Source organism: Pongo pygmaeus, chromosome 11, assembly GCF_028885625.2.
Source record: "Pongo pygmaeus isolate AG05252 chromosome 11, NHGRI_mPonPyg2-v2.0_pri, whole genome shotgun sequence".
In the NCBI taxonomy this organism is placed as follows: Eukaryota; Metazoa; Chordata; class Mammalia; order Primates; family Hominidae; genus Pongo; species Pongo pygmaeus.
Window position 1 is genome coordinate 67,257,780 of NC_072384.2, and position 24,030 is coordinate 67,281,809.

The window sequence follows — 24,030 nt, forward strand, 5'->3', positions numbered from 1 at the left end:
AAAATAATTTTGTTGTTAGATATTTATTTTTGGCTTATACCTCAAGAGAGGTCAAATAATCAAGCGAAATTGCTGTAACAAAACTTCCTCCATTTTGTTTACTTAACTTTGTAAACAAGGCTCTCAATGTTTTCTATCTAAAGAACTAAAAATCAGAGTAGAATTGATGCTGAAATTTATCTCATTCTAGCAAAGAATAATTATTCAGTAATCTGTGAAATAATAAATTTTAAAGAAAAAGTAAGAAAAAAAGTTGGCTAGGCCTTTTCTGTTCAGCAAGGAGATGGCACAAGCCACTAAGATAACAAAAATGGAAGCTGCATGACTTTCCTAAGATAACAAAAATGGAAGCTGCATGACTTTCCAAGGTCTAAGTATAAAGTTCTTCAGTGTTATTTCCACCACATTCTATTGGTGAAAGCAGGTGGCCAGATTCAAGGGGCAGCCGAGATTCAAGGTCAAAGACCCTACCTCTTAATGGTAACAATGGCAAAAAAATTTGCAGTCTCTTTATAAAGCACTTTCATCTACTCCTTTTTGTCCTTCCAATCAATATGTATTTCCATTGCTGAAGAGTTGAATCTTAACTGTCTACTTCTCTCTTTTTAAATTTCTTTGCTTAGATAACTTCATCTGAAAACTCTTTTAAGTATCCCCCAACACCTCCTGCAGTCTGACCATTCTGGATTGCTCTTGTTCCCATGCTCTCTCAATTGAGCTCTGCTCAAAACCTTCTCTACCTTATCACTCCTGTCTTCTCGTCTGATTCATTTCTAATCTTCTTATAGGTCTCAAATTAAGCATCACTTCTTTTAGAATGATCATCCAAATCAGAAGTAAGTTTTACTCTATGGACTCCAATAGCATTCCATTTTCTCTCTTATTCTCAAATTCAGTTCACTCTGGGGTGACAGATTCTAATTTGTATATCAGCACTCCTGATCTAGATTATTGGATAATCTTCTACCTTTTGTTCCTATTTCCTGGCTGTTTCTTACTAATCATTCCCCAAGTGATTAATTATTGGTTATCTTTAGTCAATGATTAATCTTTGAGAAAAGAGTTTTTACCATAACACTCAGAGTAGGTAATGAACATATATTTGATGAAACAAGCAGTTAATGAATTAATAAATTTACAAACTCTTGCTTAAAACTCTTCAGTTGCTCTTGTTTACTAAAATGTAAATCTGTACTCCTCAGCCTAACCAGGGAAATCTCTTCATAACCTGACTTCCCTGTACGTCTAAGAATATTTCCTGCTGTTTATCAAATGCACCCTTAGCTTTTATTTTCTTTCTCAACACAATTATTTTTATTACTGCTTCTGCCTTTTAACCTTTGTGGTCCCACCTGATGAATTCTTTCAGATACAGGTCAGAATTGAAATTGAAGTCTGAAATGACAATGACTTAAGTTGGGAAGCTATTTCTTTCTTAAATAATAATCAAAACATAATGATTCTAGGGCTAATACTACAAGCCCATGGTGTTGGAAACTTCACATCTTCCTATTCTCAACAAGCAGCTTTCATCTCATGACCTACGATGGCTACCGTTGCTCCCACCGTCATGTCTGCATTCCAACCAGAGGGAAAGGAGGCAGGGGAAGCGACAGTTGTATACTGTCTGTTGTGTATTTTCTTTTTTAAGAAGTTATACATATCCCTTAGGTCATATTTCACGGGCTAGAATGCAAGCACATGGCCACACATTGCAACAAGGAAAAATAGCCTTTAACTGGCATCCATGTGCCCTACCACATTTTGAGGATTCTATTCCTAAAGAATGAAAGAATGGACATTGGAATAAAAAGTTGTCCCTGTCACACTTTTAAAAATATATTTATTATATATAGATTTCAAAACCTAACTTATATTCTGGAGTTGGACAGAGTAACATAAAAATACCAGTTCTGCCTCTTATTAGTTGTGAGACCTTAGGCAAATTATTTAACATCTTAGTCTCATTGGTAAGAGGTTAAAAAAAAAAAAAAAAAAAAAAAAAAAGTACCTACCTGTCAAAGCTATCAAGAGGAATAAGACATATAAAATACCTAGCACTGTATCTGACATGTAGTAGGTGCTCAATTAATGATGGTTACTATGGTGATTATGTTGTACTACTTTCTTCATTAAAGCTTTGCTGACTGTCTTAACCCTCAAGGAATGCCTTGTCCTTATATTCCAGTTTTACACATTAAGCAATCAGTTCCATGCCATCAAACAGGTCTGCCCTGGTTTCCTATGTAGTGTTACTCTCTCTCCAATTAAGAACAGACATGATATCATCTCAGTTCTATAGACTTTTCCCACTTTGCCAACCTCACATATAATAAAATATTTGGTCAAATAATATCCGAACTGAAGTTAATGTAGAACAACCTCAAGCTGGGACTCAAGAGACAAGAACGCATCATGATGTAAATGGTAACATAAATAATAGCAGTATTGTATAGCAGGTTTCTATAGATATTGACACTTTCAAGAAGACTCGTCCATCTCTTCTGTCAAGAGATAAGTCTTGGCAGCAACAACTGTTGATTGATTTAATCTGAGTTTGAGGACTTACTTAGTACCCCTGGGCCTCTGTTTTATAATCTACAAAAACAGGTATAGTGATTCCTAACACATTGGGTTATCGTGAGGATTAAATCAGTGAAGGCACATAAATTACTTTGCATGCTGTCTTGAACACAGTAAGAGTTTAATAATCTTGAGCAGTTGTTCCTGTTTCTGTTGTTCATGCATTGCTCTCAAGACAGATATTGCCTTGACTGACTGATTCAGATGTGGTAGACCTCAAAAAAGGCACGGCATTGCCCTGGATTAAATAAAATTGAACATATTATATAGAAATAACTATGTTGTGAAAATAAGTGGTTGTAACAATTATATGCCCACTTGCAAAGTTTAAATGCAATTAGTGACGTTGCTCGTGATTAGAGGATTGGTTGAGATGAATAAACAAGGAGTGAATTAGCTGGGAAAAGAAGCCATGCCATGAATGCCCATGCAATTGTGAAGGACCAGTTCCTTTCATCCTAGCATCAAAGCTCCACACCTGGGCTGTGATGGTTGTTTGCATTCCAGTAAGATGGCTGCATTGGGCAATTTGTGGTCCTGTTCAACAAGGTAACCCAACTGTTTCTGGTTTCCCATTTGAGAAATATGCTCAGTCTCCTACACTGATGGATTCTTCCACACAACATATCAGCTTGCTATCACTTACAAGGAGTTTGTCAGTGAGTCCTAGTTGATGTGCCCGTCTCAGTAACAAAACCTTCATTTACAATTAAAGTTAAGACTTAATTTCTGCCCTCAAGGAGCTAACAGATAGTGAGAATTAACCAGGAAATCAAGTATTATGATACGTAAGTATTCTCATGGAAGTAGGTACTGATTGTTTGAAAAGGAAAAAAAGTATCAGCCGAGAGATGCCACACATTTTTCCCATGAGAGCACAGCTCAAGAAGCAGATAAGTGAAAGCATTGATTAGGGTGATCCTTGAAAACAAACAAGCAAACAAGCTAAGTGGAAGTGAGCTAGGCGGTCATGAGGAAAGCACAGTTTTACCATTTGAATTGATATTTTACCCATCAAAACATTTGCCTCAGAAACACTTAAGTTGTGCAATTTCAGTTGTGTTTTATCTCCTAAAGAAAAGCTTTTAAAAATTTAAATTATGTAGCATTGGAAATGTATTTATTTTCTGAGTATTATCATGATTGCACTTCATAACTGTGAATTTTAAAAAGACCATGTTTATTTATGCCAGCGCTATGGTTTCTAGGCTGGTCTTAGGAAGCTTGATGGTTCTATAGGGAGTTAGTTACATCACTTAGCCGCATGGTTTTGCAAATTAGTAGTTCTATGGAAAGAACGAAAGTATTTTGAAATATTTTGGTCATTGTGGATATTTTGTTTATAAGCAACTCAAGGTTGTGGTTGGAATTTTATTTATGACTCATTAAGCCATACTTTCAGGTTCAAAAATGCTCTGAGAAATAAACTTAGGAAAAAATACAAAATTATTTTTAAAGCATTTATTTTAAGATCATCTCCTTCCTATTTTGCAATCCGTTAGTGTGTTAATGGATTTAAATGAGAAAAGATATAAAAAATGGGGATTAGAGATTATCTCCCTCAAAGTCCCTCACTTTACAAATGATCATGGCAATTCAAAGTTAAGGTATCTACCCAATCCAGGCAGAGGCAGGACCTAAGCTGGAGAGGTCACCCAACTACCAGTCCCCTGTGCTCTTCCCCACACCATATTGTCATTTCTGATTAAGGGGCAAAGAAAATGAGACAGACTTACTGGCTTTTATTTTAGAGCTTCTGAAAGTTACATGAAGCACAAGACTTTGACAAGTTTATTCAAGGGTAAGCTATTCCAAAAAATCTTGTTGAAATAGAAATGTTAGAGGATGATTATGCACAATAAAATAACTAACAAACAAAACACTGCCGTTCAATAAGTCTTTGACCTCTGGAGGTTTGACATTTGCGTTTTTGACCCTGATGGGCCGTCACATGCTCTTAGGCAGGAATTTTGAACTTTTCAGAACAGCTGAATTTTTCTCTACTTATCATTGAATACATAATAAATCTTCAGAGGATACTGTTTGTGGAATTTCCATCCCCAAAGGGAAGCCACCTTTAATGTTCAGAACAAAAATGACGAGAGAATAAAGAGATCTTAAAAGAAAATATTTTTTCTTAGTATTAAAATAATTTTTAACATATTTTATTCAATATCTAAAGAACCCATCAGGAGCCAAAAGGGAATTTCTAACTTTTTCGGTTACGGGAAAGATACCACAGAATTACTGTGAATTTGCAAAGATCTGGAGGGTTTTCCCCACTCTGAGGTATCAGTAATAAGTGGTTTTTTTAATGGTATTAAAATAATAATTGATTTTGTTTTTTTCTCACAATTAATAATGACTCTTTAGCAGAGGCATATCTTTATAAAGATAGGTTTGTAAACATTTATATAACATCGCCTTAAAGAAGTTGTTGCAGGAAGGGCACAATACATGTTTGGGGGAGTTTTTTGCCATTATTTCTATTTTTTTTTTTTTTTGAAGAAAACCTATTAACTAAAACCCCAGTTAACCACAACATTATATACTCTCCTTTAGTTGAAAGGGTAAATGACATTTTTGGTGAATAGAAAATTTTTGCAAAAATTAAATTTCTCACATGTAATATTATAAGTATGTATTTAGTCTCCTACAATTTTTATGTCTAAATGTTTAAAAAATATGAATTGAATTTCATGAAAACTACTTTTAGTTATTATAGCATCTCAATCATCAATAAAATGTTAGGGAAGATAGAGTCCACTTACCTTACATAGGCAAGAATATGAACCAATATATTTTAGACAATATATATTTTTTTGAGACAGAGTTTCATTCTTGTTGCCCAGGCTGGACTACAATAATGCAATCTCGGCTCACTACAACCTCCACCTCCCAGGTTCAAGTGATTCTCCTGCCTCAGCCTATTAAGTAGTTGGGATTAGAGGCACCCGCCACCACACCTGGCTAATTTTTGCATTTTTAGTAGAGACGGGGTTTCACCATGTTGGTCAGGCTGGTCTTGAACTCCTGACCTCAGGTGATTAACCCACCTCGGCCTTCCAAAGTGCTGGGATTACAGACGTGAACCACTGTGTGCAGCCTAGACAAATTTTTAGTTAGAGTTTAATATAGTTATTGCTAGCCTTGGCAACATGGTAAAACTCCATCTTTACCAAAAAATTTTAAAAATTATCCAGGTGCAGTGGTGCACACTTGTCCAGCTACTTGGGAGGCTGAGGCAGCAGGATCCTTTGAGCCTAAGAGGATGCAGTGAGCTATGATTGATTCACTGCACTCGAACCTGGGTGACAGAGTAAGACCTTGTCTCAAAAAATAAATAAATAAAATATATAGTTATTGCCATATGACATTTTATTAAGTAAAATATTAGTAGTTTAGCAATCTATATGGGAAAGGTTACCTTTTCTTGATCTGTTAGAGTTTTTTGTTATTTTCCTAATTTATTACCACTGTAGAAATAATCTAAAGAAGTCACTCCTCTTCATTGAAAAACAAAAGGATATGGCCACCTGTGAAAGAGATAAAAATTTTTGGAACATCAATTTTGGGAACTGATCTGCTTAGAAAATGTGAATTTTCTGAGATTTCAAGTCTAATTCTCAATGGACTAGTCTCTAAAGTATATTAGTATGATAGAAATGTATGTCTTCAAAGAGAAACAGAGGGAATAAATTAATGGAACACCCCTTTGCTGCTATATCTCAAATAGTTTCAGAAAGGCATATTGGATTCTCAGTACAGTCAAAAAAAAGAAAGAGGAGTAAACTGAAAATAATGGTGCAGTGCGGGTAGGGTTAAGATTGAAGAGCCAACCACGGCGTGGAACTACTATGGCAAATAGTGTGACCCACAGGCTCAATCAGATAGCAAGCCTGGGCCCAGATTGGCACTCATATCTCCAGGGTTCACCTAGGGGTAGGGGAGGGGTGGAGAGTGATCAAGAAGAAGATATCTCCAAGAAAGTGTGACATTTGTAATCACATAGGATCGTGATTCAACAGATTGAACTTTCCCAGAACCAAGATCCCAGCACCTGACCTCGTAATAATAGTAACTTCTTGAATGTTTACCATGTACCATGGATTGTGCCTAGCACAATATAAATTTAATATTCATGTCAACCTTATAAGAAAAGCACTATTTGTTGTCTTTATTTTACAAAAGACAAAATTACAAATTAACAAAAAAACAAATTAACAAAAAAGATGAAACCACCTCACTTAGCAGCTTGGCAAGACCTCACTAGTGCAATGAGTTCTACCAAGACTAAGAGTAGACAGAAATTCAGAAGTGTCTGGAAGCTATAGGAGAATGGAGATAGCAAATGCCAAAACACTAATTCCTGAGCTTTCTTATGGGAGGAGGAGGGGCGTGACCACCAGATATGGTGAGGGGGAGTGAGTTCCTGGGGAAGAGTCTTGGTGCTAGGTGTGGCGGGGTGACTAGCTGAAGATTTCCAGTGCAGCAGCCTGTGGACAGAGACCACAGGCACTGAAGCTTAGAATGGCCAAAGTCATCAACATTTTTCTTTAAGAAAATGATCTGCTTCCTATAAAGATACCTATGATGGTCATAAAGTTTCCTCTCTAAGTGCATCAGCAGAGTAATGAAGGCTGGGTTTCATAACAATAAAAATAAGTTATGTCTTGAACCTGATTTTTTCCCCCAAGGATTGTTAAATTGAAAAAAGTTTCAAGATCTATGACTTCTTTATGCTCCTTTGTTTTTACTGAGGCAGATGTCCTTGATCAAAAATTAATTAGTTATAATATAAATCAGTGGTTCTGCATAATTGCAAATAAAATGCAGTATGCAAGGCTATCTTTTTCTTTGACTAACATTCAGATAAGCTTTCAAATTTGGCATAACGTTTCCTGGCCAGGCATTTTTGAGGACAGATGCTATTTGGCAGCCATCAACATGCTACATCAAACATCTTTCAAGTCCTTTGTGAGCTCTTTGGTGCTTTACTACTGCACTGCATTTGGACCTGTTAACACCTATGATAATTTCTCATCCATTTCAAATTACGCCCACTAAAATTTGGCGTGTCAGCTACCACCCTGAGTTATGTTTGAGTTTTAAAAGAGTTGAGACTTTCTGGAATCCTTTGCAGAAAAAACATTATACATTCATAACGTTAGTATCTGTAATTCTTTTAACTAAACCCCAGAGCAGTGGCTTATAAGTATCTCTGTGTGATGCAGTCTTCCACCAGAAGTCCTCCCTTCATGGCTTCCTGAGGAACTCTTATCCCACTCAGTATCCCAACATGCCAAAAGCCCGAAATCTTCCTCGGTCACTCAGCAGCAACTCTGTGGAAAAGCAACCAGGGAAGAAGAAAAAGGATCTCATATAGTCAAACCTAAGTCAGAGTCATTCCTATACCTGCCAAATATTGTATATTATTCCTGCATTACATTATTTCTCTGAGAAATGTTCTCAATGAAGCAATATTCTTCCATCTTCAATTTCTGGATGAGGATGATTAAAATAATGTGCATATATGTTGAAGGGCAGAGGATGGTATTGCACAATATAGATGAAATAGTCATTGGTTTGTTTTACATTCTATGCATTTTTAATGAGCAAATTCCCATTTATGGGAATTAAATGTTCCAGATATTGATTTCAGAGGGACAATATATAATATGAAAATAAAATTCAGTAACATTATGTGATGATTACACGATGTGTAATTCAATATAGCTAGAACCCTGGAAAGTGAATAATATAACCATTCCTATGAAATATTTCAGAAAATCAAATTTATTCCCTGAAGTACATTATAATAAAACTGAAACAATGTTACTTGATTTATAGTCCTCTAGTTCAGGCTTTTAAAGCTATTTTCATGTCAAAAATAAGATATTCTTTCTCCCCTTATCCCCAATCTCGTGCGTAGTTTATAATGACAAGAAAAGCTACAAAAGAAACATTACAAAGCAGATGTGCTCCCAAGTTTGTTCCAGTTTAAACTTCAGCTTTAAGCATCTTGTGGCTATGAAATATTCATGTAAATTATGTAAGTGCATCTAGTTTAGATCCCAGTCAATCATGGGTTTTCTCACAAAGTAAAATACCATACTTGCTCCTGTCTATTTCTAGAGAGTGAATGCTCACCTGGTGGATATGCACCAACCCCTTAGGGCATCAGGGGAACAATCGATTAGGTTCACTGGGTGCTTTTACCTGACAGATGCTCTCCTAAATACTTTCAAATGCCCTCTCATTTTGTTCTCACAGGACCTGAAGAAGTAGGTGTCATTTTCATCCACACTTTGCAGGAGGAGAAAAATGTGGCTCAGCAAGGTTTTAGTAACTTACTGGTTGTCATACATGAAGAGCCAGGTTTCAAACTCAGGAATCAACAGGGCTGCCCTGACTACTGGGCTACTCTCCCTACGTTAGATGCCTAGAAGGTATGCAAGTGGCTGGAGTCGGGGCACCGACTTCCATGAATGGTTGGGAGTTTGATGTATGAGCCCCTGACCCATGCTGAAGTGACTCAGGAAAAGCCTGGTCCTGGGAAACTTACGTTTTGTATTTTTTTTTTCTCTTTAACAGTTGGTACTGAAGGATTAAAATTATCTTAAGGTTAAAAACAGGAATGGTTGAGCATTGCAAAAAGCTTTTGCTGTTAGAATAGATGACATCTGCTGCCTGACTACAAGTCATTTTAAGATAACACAAAATGATGCTATGGAGACCACAGAGCTTTTGTAAGAAAGCAGAAACGCTTGGTCACTTTTCCGCTAAGTGACTTCCCTTTATTGGAAGCTGTACTAAATCTGGAATGCTTATAAATGGTTGCAAGGGCAGATCATTTCAGAGTAAGAGATATTTAAAAACAAAGGGCTAAGGGAAACGTCAACTGAAACTAGAGCAATACAAAATAAAATCTCCTACTGAACCCTAAAAGACTCCTACTGACTGACCCCTCAAATGCACCCCATATGTCTTTCTCTTCTCCTCTGAAAAGGTAACTCAGGGCCCGGCGCGGTGGCTCACGCCTGTAATCCCAGCACTTTGGGAGGCCGAGGCGGGCGGATCACGAGGTCAGGAGACAGAGACCATCCCGGCTAACATGGTGAAACCCCGTCTCTACTAGAAGTACAAAAAATTAGGCGGGTGTGGTAGTGGGCGCCTGTAGTCCCAGCTACTCGGGAGGCTGAGGCAGGGGAATGGCGTGAACCTGGGAGGCGGAGCTTGCAATGAGCCGAGATCGCTCCAATGCGCTCCACCCTGGGCAAAGGAGCGAAACTCCGTCTCAAAAAAAAAAAAAAAAAAAAAAAAGGTAACTCAATTATAAACTGGTAAGTCATGGAATTATGAAGTTTCTATCCTGCCAACTGTGACAGCCTGTCAAAATATTAGAAGTATAATGATGTAGTTTTTATTTTTAACAACTTTTTGTCATAAAAATAATGCCTGCTTACCGAATAATATTCAAAGAATATGATAGTATGTAAAGGAAAAAGTGAAAATGAGACACCACTAACACTCCCTAGAGATCATCTAACCTTCCTAATCCTTCTAAGCAGATATACACATATATTTATTTGCAAAAATAGTGTCATACCTTGCACCCACACACATATACCCACATATTATTCTCTAGCCTACTTTTTAAAAAAAACTAGGAATGCCTCATTTATGTTAAAGATCTGGCCTCTAAAGATTTTAAAGGATTAGACTGAGCTGGAATTACTGTAGACAGATGCTGTAGAGCTCCAAGTGGGTAGTTCCAGAGAGATCAGTGGTACATTAGTTGATCTGTTTTTAAGTAAATGAACATGAAAGTTTAAGAAAAAGAGAAAATGTCATCAAATTGATGCATTAAGATGAATTATCCCATCCACATTCATTGGAATATAAAATAGGTTATTAAAGATCATAGTTGGTAATCTAATTTCCAGATACCCCAAGTCACTGATTTATTTACTATAAAAGTCAGAGCATCATTTTTCCAAGGATAGAAGCTTTTTAAAAAGCATTGATTTTATCATCACTATGATAAAGAGGGAGAGAAAGAGAGAAAGTTTGGGATAGGTGTGATAAATTGAGTTACTGGTCATAAACCTTCACTCTTATTCATCATCCATCCCTCCTAGTGGGAAAAGTGTGCTATCCCACTCTTCTCTCTTGGCTTGGCTATGTGACCTGCTTGTGTATTTGTTATCTCTATGAGAACATGCCCTGAGATACACAGACATAAGCAGACCTGAGCAACCTACAGCCTCGAGCCAAACTTCATTGTACTCAGCCTAGATGAGCTGAACCCAGTCAACCTATACTTGTTTGAGTTGTGAGCCACTGACTTGTGGGGTGATTTGTTACGCAGCATGATGTTGCATTAGCTGACTTATGATAGCTATTATAGCAGACCCAAAAGAAAAACTTGTCACAGCTTTAATCCCTGAAGAACGCTTCTTTTGCAGTATGTAAAGCTATTCATCATATTAGAAAAAATGAGAGAAAGGCAGTACAGGCCCGGGGCAGACTTAATCAATGTCAAGGCAAGGCTTGGGGAAGCTTATAAGAAGAATCAAGATGCTTTTTTCTTAATTCTTTATTTTTTTCTAGTAAAGTGCCTTGAAGTCCATGAAAACAAGATAATTGACATAGCTGTGTCTTTGGTAAATGAGGCTAACCTCATAAAATAAAACTGATCAGATTGTAAAGTCAGAGTCCAGTTAAACTCTTCATGCCTTTAATTCTGTGATGCAGCTAGAGCTATAACAATATATAATAGACCCACATACTCCTAAATCTAATTGGGACTCTAATTGCCTCAAACCTTCTTCTTTGGCTGTAGGCAGTTTTCAGAAACTGAGGACATAAAAGTCACACTCATATTCCAACATCCAGAGTCACATTCTGCAATATGGTAGCTATTAACCACATGTGGCTATTTACTTTTAAGTTACATATTCACTTTCTCAATCACACTAGCCACATTTCAAATGCTTAATAGCCACATGTGGCTATTGGACACCATATTGGACAGCACAAATATAAAACACTTTCATCATTGCAGAAATTTCTGTTGGATAGCATTGACTAGAGGCAAGAGGACCCATACATTAGTTCTAAAATCAAGAGCCTGAAGCAATCTAGGTTTGGGATTTTAAACACTTTTTAAGGGGGTTGGGGGAGGCTGAAAAGAAGAGACAATCAGTACCTGAGCTCTCTATACAGAAGCTACTTTAACTGATATAAAAGAGCACAAGATACAGAAAATTTAACTTCCCTCATTTTATCTACTTATTTGTCATTCAACCAAGCTTAATCTTCCAGCTAGGAAACACAGATATAAAGAAACTGTGGCAAAGAAGGCAGAGGACACTAATCTTTCTAATTGCAAATCGGCTAAGACTATGTGGGATGATGTACCTTGAGTAATTAAAATTTCCAAAGGTCATCTAAATCGTAGTTCTGTTATTGTGAGTCTGAACCTAATGTATATACTCCAGAGTTCAATTAGGTCTGGACTCACTAGACTCTATTTGCATAAGACATTGAGGACCTTCAAAGAAAATGTCCTATTTGGGTATTCCTTATCAGAGGAAAACCAAAAGCAGAGAGACCGAGAGCTGCCATTCCTCTTTTGTTACAGCCTAACATACACACTCCTCAATGGTGATAGTGAGATGGGAATAACAACAGACTTTTCATTATCCAGAAGACACAGCTGTAGTCAGAAACAAGTGTTGGAAGCAGGAGATGAAAACTAAAAGTGCAAGTAGGTGGTAAGTGCAAAGCTTACTTTGAAGTACACATGGAATATCCCCAGTGGTCCCCCAGCAATGATTTTGGGATACAGTGCACAAGCAGGTTTCACTTATGAGGTTTCACATAAGTGAGTATTGCAGATTGTAACTTCCAAAGATGGCTTCACAACTGTCTGCCATCTCACATGCTTTACTAAAAACTTGCCATTCCTTACCAAGGGATAAATCTCTGTCCACTCCTCTTGAACCTGAGCAGACCAGTAGAATCTGACAGAAGTGAAAGTATGTTACTTCCCAAGCTAGGTCATAACAATGTCGCATTTTGGCCTAAATCTTCTCTTTTGCTCTCTTGGAATGCTTGATTTTGCAATCATCTTGCATCATGCCGTGAGGAAGTCCAAACAGCCTGTGGAGAGAAACATGGAAAGGGAATGAGTTCCCAAGCCCACAGCCCCAGCTGAGCTTCCCAGCCCACCTCCTGGTTGACAGCTAGTGCACACCTTTCAGCCGTGGGAGTGAGCCACCTTGAGAGTGGACTCTCCATGCCCCAAAAGAAGCACCCAAGATGATGGTGTGTAGCACTGGGACAAACACCCCTATTGAGCCCTGCTCAAATTATAGGTTTCCAGGCAAAATAAATGATTCATTTTGCTTAGGCCACTTAATTTTGGGGTTGTTTACGATGTAGCAATAGATAACTATTGACAGATATGCGTTTGCTGCCATAATATTCTTGGTGGCTTAAAACAACACAATTTTACTGTCTTTCCATTCTGTAGGGTAGAAGTCTAACATGAGTCTCCGTGAGCTAAGGTCAAGATGTTGGCAGGTTTGAGTTCTTTCCTTTATACTCTGCAGAAGAATTTATTTTTCTTATTTTTTTTTTCCGGCTTCTAGAAGCAGCCCAAATTCCTTGGCCTGTGCTCTCCTTTCTCCATCTGGAAAACCAGAAATGGTGGAGGCCTTCTCTCACAAGACATTGCTTTTGCCTCTCACTTCCACTTTGAAGCATCCTTGTGATTTGATTGGGCCCACCCAGATAATCCAGGATCATCTCCTCTTTAAGGTCAGCTGATTGGCAACCCTAATTCCAGCAGCAACCTTAAATCCCCTTTCCATGTAACCTAACACGTCCACAGATTCCAGGGATTAGCATGTGGGCCTCTTTGGAGGGCCATTTTTCTGCTATCACAACACATAAGGGCAAGAACCAATGAAACCTGCATTATAATTATTAAATAGCAGTTACATTGGTAATGGCCTCTAGATATTATCCAGGGCACCACATCCATTGAGACATAAATAAAATTGGTTCAAACATCATGCATAGTGTGGGTTTCAATGTTCTTTCCAATCACTTCAGGAATTCCAGTGGAGGAGAGGATGACTTACATTGTTCCCAGTCACCTCTATTTTTACACTCCCATGCCTCCTAAATTTGTTAAGTTTATGGATTTTTTCACCATCCCACACATGGTGTCTCTGCTCTGTACTACATCTCACTTAGATACAATTTCTCTCCTTTCCTTGATTGCCACAAAATAGCAAATCAAATATAGGAAATAATAAAGCCAACAGACAAATTTTACCTGAAGTGTGAGGAGACAGAAGGTGTGCATAAGAAGAACAACTTAAAGTTACACTTCAGACATTCTGATTGGATACCAGTTCTGCTAACTCTGCTCAGCCAGCCTCCCTGCATGGCTCAGTGGTTTCTTCTGGAGCAAAACATAAGAAAAGAGTGAGGCCGGGTGCGGTGGCTCACGCCTGTAATCCCAGCACTTTGGGAGGCCATGGTGGGTGGATCACCTGAGGTCGGGAGTTCAAGACCAGCCTGACCAACATGGAGAAACCCCGTCTCTACTAAAAATACAAAAAATTAGCCAGCACTGTGTTGCATGCCTGTAATCCTAGCTACTCAGGAGGCTGAGGCAGGAGGATCACTTGAACCTGGGAAGCAGAGTTTGCGGTGAGCTATCACACCATTGCACTCCAGCCTGGGCAACAAGAGCGAGACTCCATCTCAAAAAAAAAAAAAAAGAAAAAGAAAAGAAAATGGTATCATCCTATCACTTCATGCAGATTGAACCAGGCAGCTCCTTCTAGCTCCAGCCCCAAGCTCAGCTCTAGCCCTCCCATTGTATACACCAAGCTTATTGATGTGCCCAGTTTCTCATTTCTCCTTCCCTCACCAGTGTCTTCAAGAGGAATGGAGAGAGAGAGATTTATTTCTAGAATAATATAAATAATGCCACCACCTCCATCTCCCCCAGTAAGAAGGCAGAAAAGATTACTGGCTATTTTGCTTTAAAATATTTTTTCTCCTCCGCTTGGTTATAGGACCATAAAGAAAATATTTATGTAACTTTGATATTTGGGGAATCCTGTGAATTCAGGAGTCTGGAGACCTTAGGATAAATGTTTTGTTGGGTATTTTTGCTTCTGCCCATTTCATGCCCTGCTGTGACCAAGAGACCAAAAAGCAGACAAAGCAAGCAGACTGAGAGGCTGCTCATCAACAGGGCAAGTACCTGGTGATGTGTGCTTGAGAAACAAAAGGAGATGTTTTTGCCATGAGCTGGCCTAGGCCCAGAGCAGTGTGGTGCCAAAGGGAGGAAGGATAACAAACCCAGATGGAATCCAGAGTCTGCAGCAGTGCTTTAGAGTTTCCAAGGAAAATTAAAAACTAATAACCAGATAATACCTTCTGAGCACTGTGCCCTGTGGACTTCTGCTGAATTTTGGATGAGGTGAGAAAGAGAGGGAAGGAAGGTGACTAGGGAAAGAAACAAACCTTTAATAAAATCCACAGGTGTAGCATAAACCCCTATTCTAACTGGTGCCCCAGGGCTCAAGATGTCATTCGGTTTTTGAGTATGCTAAAATTGTGTTAATATTTGTTTGGGAAGATGTACTAAGCCTTGATAGGAAATGTGAGTGGAGCAGAGTTATGAATAATGAGAGAAATTTAGAAAGGCTACAGCCTCAAATAGCACAAAAGGCATAGTGATGGTTGTACATCAGAATGCTACATGGAACAGCTGGGTTCACACATTGTGTTGTGATAAGTGATTTTCACATATCAACTTATTTAATCCTCACCACGAGAAGTGGTAGGTATATGTCTCTCATTTCCAAAGATAAGAGCCTGACTAAGAAGTCTGGCAGAACTGGGTGGAAATTCTAGCTCTACGACATGCTAAGACTCAGTTCACCCATTTATGAAATGAGACAAATATTCCTACAACTTATTCTTGTGAGGATTAAATAAGTAAATATGTGAAAATCACTTATCACAACACAAAGTGTGACACGTAGCACATGCTCAATAATAGCAAATATATGTTTATGTATATATTTGTGTAAGTACAGATAATATGTTTTTTCCACTCAGGGAAGTGACCCGGGCACACCGGGTACCCAGAAAAAAAAATTATTCGAATAAAGGGAAACATGCTAACTGTGGTTTATTTACCCCTAAAGAGAAGAATTTTTACCCCAGGTGCAAAAGGTAAACTTAATGTTCAAGCAAAAAATATCTTCACTTGCTGTCACTTCAGAAAGACTATAAATACTCAACCAAGAAAAACTTATTTTAAATACAGAATTAAGTGTAGGAATGAAACAATTTTTTTAAAGCCTGAAGTATCTTTATTACTGTAACTTGTGTGTGGCTTATGTACTCAAGATCCCTAGAATAGACCCAGTAGGGTGTTAAACCACAGCATTTTTAAATTAGAAGCAACCTTAGAGAACATCTCATTTAAAACTTCTCATTTTACGGATGAGGAAACCGTGGCTCTTTTGCAGTGAAAATCCTGGCTGTGCTCCAAAGCTACCCACGGGTGGCAAAACTGCTGGGGAAGTTTCTGTTAGGAGTTTGTCCTGCCTTTCATTTAGAATTAGTTGTGCTTCTCAAAGCGTTGTCTGCAGGTCCTCCTCGATGTACCATAGACCAACCTCCTAGGGCATTAATGTCTAAAAGGAAATGCATATATCTACTGCAATACAGATGTTACTTCACTGGAATTTCATCAAGTGAGCTCCCTGTTTCCCATTCATTTTGCAGAGCTGGGAATATTTTTGCTGAGTTTTTAAGTCTGTTTAACGTGATCATCCTTGGTTCCTCTTTTCCTTTTGCTCCTGGCCCCTTCAAATCAATAGGCAAGACCTGCTAAATCTGCCTTTAAGACATACCATCCTGGTCTAAGAGGCCATCATCTCTCACCTGGGCTAAGTTAATAAATAGCCCATAGCTGGTCTCTTTGCTTTTATCTTGTCTCCCTAATGGCAGCAATCTTTCAAGTGGATCAGATTAGTGGCCCTGTGTAAAGCCCCCCAGGGTTTTCCACTGCATTTAGAATGATATCCAAATGCCTCACTCTGCCTACAAGGCCCTATGTAAGATGATCCCTCTCTCCCCACTCAAACTCATCTTTTACCCATCTTCCACTTGGGCCTATGCTGCAGCTACTCTTGCCTTTATCTCTTCCTTGAACAACTTAGGGCCCTAATACTGTGTTGCATCTACTTGGAATGCTCTTCCACCAAAGCCTCCAATATCTAATCAATCCCATCTCCACTTACATGTCACCTCCTCAAGGATGCATTCCCTGATCCAATCTAAACAAGACCTCTAGTCGCACTCCATCACATTACTCCTCTGTTTTATATTTATTGTAGCATCTAATATCTTCATGCTTTATTTACTTGCTTGGTTTTCACTGTAACCCAGCACCTGCATTAATGTCTGACAATAGCAGATATTCAATGAATGTTTTTAGAATGAACAAATGGATGAATGAATGGCACTGCAGGTAGAAAAAGGTAGTACCTGATGGTCCTCTGAGTCACTGAAGGAACTACTGACTGACAAGAGTAGAGAAGAAAGAAACTTAAAGCACTAAATGTTATTCTGACTTAAGGTCTAAAATAAAGTCATTCAGTATTTTTTTTCTGAGTCTGAATCTGGTAATTTCCAAGTGGTAGGAACTTTCATCACTACCAGTTCTACATCAGTAGCCTAAGTCTTGTAAATAAAAATAATAATTTAAAAATTCCAACTGGGAGTGGTGGCTCGTGCATGTAATCCCAGCACTGTGGGAGGCCAAGGTGGGTGAGTAGCTTGAGCTCAGGAATTTGAGACCACCCTGGGCAACATGGCAAAACTCCATCTCTCCTAAAAATACAAAAAAATTAGCTGGGCTTGGTGGCTCACACCTGTGGTCTCAGCTACTTGGGAGGCTGAGGTGGCAGGATTGCTTCAGCCCAGGAGGTGGAGGTTGCAGTAAGCTGAGATCAAGCCACTATACTCTAGCCTGGGTGACAGAGTGCAACTTTGTCTCAAAAATAAAAAATTTCCACCATTTCCTTGGAAATACAATGCAAAACTTATTAGCTTTAGTGTATAGATTTTTTTCCCCAATGTTCAGTTTATTTCTGTGTTTTTGGCTTTCATTCCTTACTTCTTTTAAGCCTTTTGGAAGCATCTCTTTCTGAATGGTTATGTGGGTTGATTCCCAAATTTTAATCCAAACTTTTAATAATGGAGCAGTGGGAAAAAAGACAATGGTCAAGGAAATATGGTCCAGTACCTGGATTTACCTCTTCAATTTAACCTACTACTGTATTTGTATTTTTTAAGAGAGCCTCTAAACATGCTGCAGCATGACATAGCCGTGGTAGGTAGCCATACCTGCCAGATGGTTTCTGGAGTACAAACACATGTGATTAGTGTTGGATGAAGAAATGGGAATAAAAATGATGTGGAATCCAGTGAGTCCACATGCCTGCTGATAGCAACTCACACTCACAGCATCTAGCATGCCATAGAGCACAGCCAGATGGCAGCCTGGGGGAAAGCAAAACCCAGCATTTCCTCCAGGAGCCTGATCCTCAGCTTGGCCCATGCTTGAAATGCTTTAAGTAATGATTTTTTAGTCTTTAAGTTTTGCGGGGTTTGTTTTTGCTTTTTAAATCTGAAGGTGCCTTGCTCACTGACCCTATTAGATTAAATCTCTAGCAAATTGGATTACTCTGTGCTTACTTGAGAGAACTTGGACTTGAAACAAGACCCATTTTCTTTTGTTTTTCTTCCAGATCCTACTGTGGATTCTACTGCACTTGGAATTCTTTGAGCCATTGAAATTACCTGGGGCATCTGTTAGGGCTATCTCCATTTTAAGCACTAGGAAAAAGTGTTGCTTCCCTATTGGAAGTGACCCCATCTCTAATAGCAGAGATTTAGAAAAATAATGCGTTCAATGTTAAATTTATTTAAATAGCTGCAATGATTAGTTTCTCTACTGTCAATAGGGGGAAAAATACCATGTAAGGGGGTGAAATCAGTGACCATTTTGGATAATGTCCATATGGGAATATTAGATAACAATGAGTCTTTGGAGAAAGAGGCCCATGGATTTTGCAGGTGCACACATGGCAATTATTATCCCTTCTGAGCAGAATAGACAACTGAGTGCATCTCAAAATTTTAGTCACAATTCTTACTACTAATGAAACATAGGATCTATTTACAAACTCTTGTGCCCATTTCCAAAATCTAGAAACAAGTAATTACACAACTTATTAACTTACTACAAGTTCACTGATAGCTCTACCGCAGGAACATGTATAAATTCCAAGAATAAAATATAAATAAGGCATTATGAAGGTTTTCTTGGAAGGAAGATCTGTTTGAACTGAGACATAAAACATGAATTTTAATTGTTTTAATTAATTATTATCACAAAATGAAGTGAAAATTCTATAAAATGGAAATCACATGGGAAAACACATGTAATTGCACCATCCTAACAAACTTATCTGTATTGTATATCTTTCAAACATGTTTCTACATCACTATACATGTTTTGTTTTTGTTTTTTTCATATTTAAACCATCTTTATTTACAAAATACTATCCTGAGAACTATAATTCCATTAAACTTCAATTTGAGAAAAGTGTAATCACTTAAGTAACAGCAGTTACTTAAACTGAAAATGAGATCAATCAAAATTACTTTCGAAGAAAGCAAAAATATTGTCAGGTTTCTTGCTGTGGTTCTGGATGTTCAGTAGCAGGCTCCTTTGAAGGCAGAATCAACCCTGAAGGGAACTCGCTTCTACCTTCAGAATGTGGGGTTGGGGTAAAATCTAGGTCTTGGATGAAAGTAAGGAGGTAAACCCCTCGGTGGATAGATGTTTCTCATTGCAAATGGAGCATGTGGTGGACCTGGGAAATCCCTTGGTAGAAAATAACCTCGTGAAGCTCCAAACATGGTTCCTGGAGGAGGTGGGGGGAAAGGAGGTCCTCTTCTCATGAACGGGCCCCTTGTATCCACTGGAAACAATGGACCACTGATTGGAGCAAGAGGTGGAGGAATAAAGCCAGGGCCAGTTGCTTCATTTTCAGCAGGGAGAGATGAATCAGGCATATTTAAACTACCAGGATCATCTTTGGCATCATTTCTAGTGGATTCCATTTCTGAAGGCATTGACCCATTCATTTTATCCAAAGAAGGCGTATTAAAACTTCTGAGTTCTGCTGGTCCAGTCAGTCTATCAGAATTAGAATAAAATCTGTCTTCCCTTTGTGGAGGAAGAGCTGAATCAGGATATGATTGTCCTGGTGGAGGAAACATCATCCTACGGTCCTGTTCCCACAGAGATGACAGGGACCCAGTGTCAGAAGGAGTCCTGTGAGCCTCAGTTGACCTATCACAGCTTGGCTCTCCTCTTTTATTGGTAATCTGATGGTCCAGAGGATTCCCTGGGCCACTTGGGCTTCTTCCTCCTCCCCCTGGAAGCACAGGTGAGAGTCTGAGTGGATCCTCCAACAAAGTTTGAGGAGAGAGAAAAGCTCTCATTTCAGATGAAGGCCGACCCAATGGTGAGGGACCATATGGGGAATGCTCTCTGCCAAATGCTGTATTTGAAACATCAAGTGCATTAGGATCTTTTTCTGAAAGTTCAAATTTAAACTCTGTTTCAGTTAATTTTTGTTTGTTGTGAGCATTTTCTTTCCTTAAATCATTGAGGTTTCTTTCAGCAGTCCGAGCTGCCAACCAATTATCATGTCCTTTTTTCTCATAGGAAATAACCTGCTTTTGATAAAAATGAACAGTTCTCTCCAATTCTTCTTCAAGATCTTTGGCTAGCTTTCTATAGGTCTCCAGCTCTTCAGTGGCATGGCTTCAGTGGCATGGCTGATCTTTTCTTCCACTTTAGAAAGTTCCTCTTCTTCCTCTATCTGGTAGTTTTCCTCTATTGTCAATTTCCTGTGGAGTGTCATTTCATTTTCTTGATATAATTCAGTCATTATTTTAAGTTTCAGTTGAAGCTTCTGATTCTCACTTTCAAAATATATGTTTTCTGACTGCAAAGATGCTTGTTGAGTCTGAAGATTTTTAATATGCTCTGTAAGCTCTTCCTTTGTTTTGTCTACTTCAGATAACTGAATAATAATGTGGTTTCTTTCTCCTTCTAAGGTTTTTAAAGAAACATTTAACTTAGCAGCATGAATCAGTTTCTTCAAAGCTCCTTCTGGAGGATCATCTGAGTAAGCACCATTTTCCGATTGACTGTTCACTTCTAATTCCAAGTTATCATCATCCGTTGTGTCTTCTTCAAGCATAGCAGCCTGATCTTTCAGCTTTAGCAAGTGTCCAGTCAGAGTCTTGATGTGATTTTCTTTATCATTTAGAACTTGTTCTGCGTGTACTTTGGAGTCTTCAAATGTTATTTTCTGTTTATTAAGTTCACTCACTTGTTCTTTCCATACTTCAGCTTCTTGCAAAAGCTGTTTCTGGCTTTCCTGAAGTTGAGAATTTTCACTCAAAGCATCTTTTATTGCTATCGCCCATCGTTCTTCAGGCATTTGAAAAATCTTGCAGATGATTTTGGCTTCAGCTATTTGTAATTTGAGGGATTTTGACTCATCTTCTAGAGATTGTATCCTTTTTGAAATATCTGCCATCAATTCATCTTGTTGAGAATGTTTAGATTTCTCTTCTTTTAACTCTATTTCTAGACAGAGGATTTCATCCTCAAGTTCAGAATTGGACCTGTTCAGTTTTTCACAGGTTTCCTCCAAACTTCGTGCTTCTGCTGCCGCCTTCTCAAAGCTGGCATCCTCTAAAGATGACTCTACTTCATAGCCTTCATACTCTTTTTGAATAAGGCTAAATTTTTCAAGTAGTTTACATTTTTCTTCAATTAGTCCAGAAAGCGTTTCACCAAGTTTTTTCTCTCTTCCCACATAAAGCCGACTCCTAACCGATCTAAAACTTCTCCACAAAAAAAGGAGAACAACAAAAAATCCAACAACAGCTGCACATACCACCAGTTCCCATGGAAAACCGTAAGGATTCGAATCTTGTCTCATACTCTCAGGTAGTGCTGCCACAACTCTGCCTAGCTCCTCCAGGACCAGCCCCAAGTAGGTCTGAGGGGTAGCGCTGGGCTCCTCCATAGCGCCAAGCTGCTCTGGCGGTCACCGCAGTAACACTGGCCACAACAAGCGGTGGAGAACACGCAGCCTTGGGTCTGGAACCCGAATCTGCACGCGGCAACCAACCGGAATGGACCACTGCGGAGCCGGCTGCGGGGATAGCTGGGGAATGCGGGCACCCACAGGCCTCACAGGCCTATGCTGTCCCCCGCACCCTCCCCCGGCCCCCTTGTTACACTTTACATCCTGAGGCAGCGCTGGTCCGAGCCCGACCCGCCTTAGTTCTGGCAGTTTTCACATCACATATTTTGAAGCTCTATTTTTTGGTGAATACACTTTTAAAATTGCTGTCTTCTTCATGGATTAAACCTTTGATCATTATATAATGTCTCTGTTTCTGGTAATTTTCTTTGCTTTATCTGATATACATACAGGCACTGTTGCTTTCCTTTCATTAATGTTTGTGTAGTATATCTTTTTTCATCCTTTTAATTTGACCTGCCCTGTATTGGTAAATTTCAAGTGAGTTTCTTGTACACAGCATACAAGAAACACACAAGAAAGGGTCATACTTTTAAATGCACTCTTCTATTATCTGTCTCTTGGTAGATCATTCATAATTAAACTAATTGTTGATACTTTAGCGCATAAGCCTGACATTTTTTGTTTTCTGTATCAATTCTTGTTTCTCTGCTTATTTTTCATGACTTCCTGTGGGTCACTTGAACATTTATTTTAGAATTCCATTTTGTTATTCATAGTGTTTATAGTGTATCTTCTTTTTTATAGTTTTTTTGGTTGCATTTTATAGCTTAGTGGTTGCATTTTATAGCTTAGTGTATATTCCTTTATGTATACATTATCACAGTCAATTGGTATCATCTTTATTCCAGTTTGAGTGAAGTATAGCAACCCTCTGTCATATTATGTCCCTTTACCCTCTCAAATTTGTAGTATAATTGTCTTACATACATTTAGAATAACACTAGACAATGCTATGATTTTTGCTTGAGACATCAAACATAATTTAGGAAATTAGAATCTGTGAAAATAAAGTGAGCATTTTAGAGCTGCCAGAAAGAAATCTGACACAACCTGTTTTGTCTTTCACTTTTTCTTTCTTTCCTTTATATTGATCATAGATATTATGATGCCCTATCTATTAACTCCAATATCTGGATCATCTATGAGGTTTTTTTTAATTATTATACTTTAAGTTTTAGGGTACATGTGCACAACGTGCAGGTTTGTTACACATGTATACGTGTGCCATGTTGGTGTGCTGCACCCATTAACTCATCATTTAGCATTAGGTATATCTCCTAATGCTATCCCTCCCCCCACTATACATGTTTTATACAGTGATAGTCACGTTGTTATATATAGCTTTTTTTTAACTTTTCAACTTACTTATTAAAAGTACTTTCCTTTGTCGCCACACCTGTCCTCATAATTGTCATTTTTTTTGGTTGCAACATAATATTCTACTTAATATAATTTAATTAGTTTATTCACTATTATTTGACGTTAAGTTATGATATTAGAAAAACATATCTTTACAGGTAAGATTTATTCCTCCTCCTTTGGTTTCTTTATTTAGGATAAATTTATAAATGTGGGATTATGAGATCTATGCTTCTGAACATTTTTACAACTGTTAATATATGATGCCAATTTATTTTGCGAAGGCAAGATAATTAATTGTTTTTCCAGCCATACATGAAGTTTCCAGATTCACCTCAATATTGTCAGCAAAGGAATGTCTATCCATCTGTCTCTCTGCAATTTAATAGGTTAAAAAATGCAATTTTCTTCATGCTTTCATTTTTATTTGTTTACTAGTGAAATCATTTTAACATGTTAAGGAATAATTATATTTCTTCCTTTTGTATGATCTATTACAGTTTTTCAAATGAGTTTGTCCAGTTAGGGGAAGGTCTTTTCATGAGAAAACTCAGGTTAATGAAGGCAGAAATGCGGAGTATTTTGATTTGTTTGGATTATAGACTACACAAGAGAGGAGAATAGAAAAACAAGCGTGAATCAAACTGTGGCCAAATTACAGAAGGTCAGGAAAGGAAGAGCAACTTTCTCAGCAAGAATTAAGATTCTTTTCTTGCAAGAGTTGTGTTAAATGTGGATTAACAGTTATTAAACAGGATTTATCCAAACTGGTTCATAAACAAACAAAAAAAAAATCCCCAATTTCAAACCTTTATTTCTTATGATCCATGAAACA

General features: G+C 38.2%; 1 protein-coding gene and 1 pseudogene across 2 annotated transcripts in view; one reads left to right on the top strand and one right to left on the bottom strand.

Annotated features, from left to right (window-relative positions):
• B3GALT1 (beta-1,3-galactosyltransferase 1) overlaps positions 1–24,030 on the top strand; it is a 576,174-nt gene that overhangs the window by 398,026 nt on the left and 154,118 nt on the right. The gene's annotated exons all lie outside the window — the stretch shown is intronic.
• On the bottom strand, positions 19,386–21,847 carry LOC129031288 (cTAGE family member 9-like; annotated as a pseudogene).